General features: G+C 37.8%; 1 pseudogene across 1 annotated transcript; it reads right to left on the reverse strand.

Moving 5' to 3' along the window:
• Positions 1-356: 356 nt before the first annotated feature.
• On the reverse strand, positions 357-1,355 carry LOC308422055 (vomeronasal type-1 receptor 4-like; annotated as a pseudogene). The gene has a single exon. The product of its transcript is annotated as a vomeronasal type-1 receptor 4-like (transcript).
• Between the last annotated feature and the right edge of the window lie 2,635 nt (positions 1,356-3,990).

Here is a 3,990-nt window from a genome sequence, read left to right on the forward strand (position 1 = left end):
CCAAGGTTCAATTTCTAGGAACTGTATTTTAGCTGAGCACCACTTATGTAACTCAGCAAGAGAGAATTTGATGGGCTACTCCACAAGCCTCAGGCACACATGTGCTACACAGTCATAAATGCAGGAAGGCGCTTCGTAAACAATGAATATATGCAAATATTTTTAAAAAGTTGACAAAGTTGCTTCAAAAGAATGGCCAAATGGAGAATAAGATTTCTTATCACTGTAATTAGCTAAGATCTTCCGTAGTTCAAGGCTGTAAGTCACCAAGATTAGTGTCTAAGAATAAACATATGATTAAGCTGCTGTATGAGATTTATTTCTTATCCACAACATTACAGAAATGGAAGTTCTTTTTATTGAACAGATGGATGAGGTACATTTTCTCTGGAAAAACAGCCAATTCCATTAACCTCTGGGCCATTTCTCCAGCCTGAGACACATTTTCTCAATGTCTCCCACTGATCGTGCCAACGTTCAGCCAGAAGCCCTTCCCTGTGAATCAGCACAAGGGGGCTGAAAATCGCATAACCAAGGGTCAGAAACTCATGGATATTTACCATCAACAAATAGTCTCCTAAAGAGAGACTTAGAAAAAGAGAAAAGGCACAATCTGTCCAGTAGAAGAAAACAAAGCAGAGCATCAGAAGGAGGACACTTTGGGCAGCTCTCAGCTCAGGGGGAGTTCTGTAGAGAAGCTTGGAGTTCTGAAGGTAGAGGACCTGCTGGTGGTGCTTGTGGAGAAGAAACACCATGTAGCCACTGGCTCCTCCCATGGCACCCTGGAACACTGCATCTCTCAGGACCATGAGGATAAGAAAAATCCATCTTATTATCCAGCTTGTAGGCACAAAATAGCAATAATTGCCACTGTTTTTAGCCTGTGTTATATTCATGCTGTTGATATTTTCAATATAATATAGTAAGTTCATGCTGATCAGGGAATTGAGTATCTACAGGCAGAGCAATGAGTAAAAAATGTGCTGTGGGGTCTTTAGTTTGAGTCTCTGCCACATGGAGTCTCTGGGACTGATGATGACAGCCTGGACCACCGTGAGGAGACTGCTGGTGCACATGGAGAGGCCCCGGGACACTCTTGCCAGGTAGACAACAACTTTACAACTGGAGTCATTTAAGAAGTTTCCAAAATTAAAGGCTTCTATTGTCTTTTGCATCCCTTTTGAAAGAAGCATTATGATATTTGTAAGTGCCAATTGAGCAAGAATGAGGTGTGTAGATTTCTTCTTATTGCTTTGGAACATGTGAATGTAACTCACAAAAACTAAGCTGTTCCCCATGGTGCCGATTCCAGTGAGACAGAGGAAGACCGTGCCCTTGACAGGGTCCAAAACCATCTTTAGATCTGAAGCAGGAGTACTTGATCCCACCAACATCTTTGGAAGAAATTATCTTCTCATGATGTGTATCAACAAAATACCTTCATAATTCCCTCACTTGTCTGGAGGATATAGTAATAATATATGTAATTATTCAGATGTATTGACACATACATTTTTTCTGTGGCACTTTCTTTGAGTTATATGTTATATAAACTCAAATGCTATCATAAAGACTTATTTTCAAAAAATCTAAATTTTCTAGCTCTATATTTAAGTTATACTATAAAATTGAGTCAACTTGTTCAAATATTGATATCTCATCTGTCCTGTCTCAGCTGCATTAACACAAGGGGTCCAATAATTATTTCTATAAGTGCTTTATGTTTTATTCCATCACATTCCTATAATCCGGTTCCATAAACCATGTGTTCTTGTTAATCTTTCTGCCTGTTCCACGTGGCAGTTTTGTTGTTTCAACTTATTGAACACCTTCAAATTTGATTTCTACAGTACCTCTTACTTGCCAAATATACCATTTTGGATTTCAATTATAAAAAGTTCTGTTTTTCCTTTTTTATTGCATTGTAGGGGCTTAGGCTTCAATATTTTCACTAATTTTAAAATTGTATATTGAGGAACATAAATTAAGATTTTAACATTATTTTCAATAAGCTCAGCTTTCTATTGGAACTATCACACTGAAAGTGGATATGGTCAACCCCCAACGCCCTGAGCCCTGGTGTCAGGAGACAGACTATCTTTGCTCTGGAAACTGAGGGTCGCTACTATGCATGTGTGCATACTTCCTTGCTTTTCTTCAGCTCTTTCTGTAAAATTTAGGACCACTGAAAGGGAATCTGAAGACAGACCAGAATAATAGTAACTTTTACCCCAGTTTCATCCCAATTTGTAAATATATGTTTTCATTGACATATACATATTCATCTATAATTTTCATTTTCTCTTAATGCTATTGAGTGTTCAGACCCATGGCTAACCCATTTAGCTAGATACAACAGTAACAATTTTGCTACTTAGAAATATTCACTGGTCTTTTGTAGGTCAACATCCAGTCACAATATAAACCCTACTAGATAAGACCCATTAGTTCCAGCTGAATCCCCCAAAGAAATCCATAGATGAATTTATTTTGTTATTATCAATACACATGAACTATACAGAAAAATAGGTGTATTGTGTCATTTTCACACATGTATTCCTTATGTTCTCCCCATTGCCACCCTTAGTGTCCTACCTTTTTCCTCTCTTTTCTAAAGCTTTGCATCTTGGCTACATAATAAGAAAGAGAAAGACACAAAAATAAAATAAACAAGTGAAGAAATACAGATGCCTTTTTTTTCACATGACAACCTATGCTTAAATTTCCATAAACATGATACCAGAAGACTCTTAAATATGGAATGAAGGAATTCAGAAACCCACAAAATATATAACTAGGATGCAGAAATCAACATCTATTTTATATGGTATCAGATAAGAAAAAAAGAAAACAAAAACATTCAATATATTTTCATTAAACTAAAACAAATAAACAAACAAAGGAACCAGAACTAGTCAGCTAAAGAAAGAAATGTGGGAAGCTGATATCTTAGCTTTTCCTCTGAATCTCTTCCCCATTCCTCTCCCCTAATTTTTGATCTATTCTTCATTTTTACAAGAAAGTCTTGATCCTTTGTTTTGTTTTGTTGTTTTTTACAATAGGACCATTCTTATTGTGAATTTTGAATAATATTTGTTCAAAGATTGGTTTTGAACTTAAAGCAGTCTTCTCTCAACCTCAGAGTGCAGAACCTACAACTGTGAGGAACCCTGCTACAATTTGAAAAGGAGGAGTGTGCACTATAAACACACACACAATACACACACACACACACACACACACACACACACACACACACACATACACACAAACAGTAGGGGTGGGAGGAAATTTCCAACCCAGTGTCTTACAGTAACAATATGTGTAATATCAGAGTCCTTCTCAACCCCTTCGGACAAAAATATAGAGATGTGAGGCAGAATGTCTTCTTTCTCTCTATTTGTTTCAGGCTCAGTATTGAATATATGCATGTCCTTTACAAACGATTCCTCCTGGTTTTAGGAAGAACAGCAAGTCATGTGAACCTTAGATCCAGATGGCTAAACTAAGTCAACATAATCTCAGAGGTAGAGGACCTCTATGGTGGAACCTCAGCAGTCAGAAAGTTCTCCCAAAATTCACAGTGTCACTGCAGGAGTCGCTCTCTGTATCCACTGTGCTCCGTGTCAAGACACCAAAGCATTAGTCAGGTGTGAGAGGGTCACCTACAATTCTAGCTCTCAGGGAGCTGAGGCCAGAAGCTTGTGGAGACCAGTCTAGTATTCACAGCATTATTCACTAGAAAAAATATTCTATGCCAAGGCAATGAGGTGAAGAGGGTGATTAGGAGTGAGTGCACCTTCCTGAAGACAAGTGGATGTGGGTGGGGGATGGGAGTGGGGTGTAGGAAGGGGATAACATTTCAAGTGTAAATACATAGAGTATTTAATAAAAAATATTCCAAAATTCATATCTAGATACAAAAACAAATAAAAAACAAACAAACAACACCCCCCAAAGCACAGGCAAACATCAGGGAGCATAGTGAGC

The sequence above is a fragment of the Micromys minutus genome, assembly GCF_963924665.1.
Source record: "Micromys minutus genome assembly, chromosome: 6".
NCBI lineage: Eukaryota > Metazoa > Chordata > Mammalia > Rodentia > Muridae > Micromys > Micromys minutus.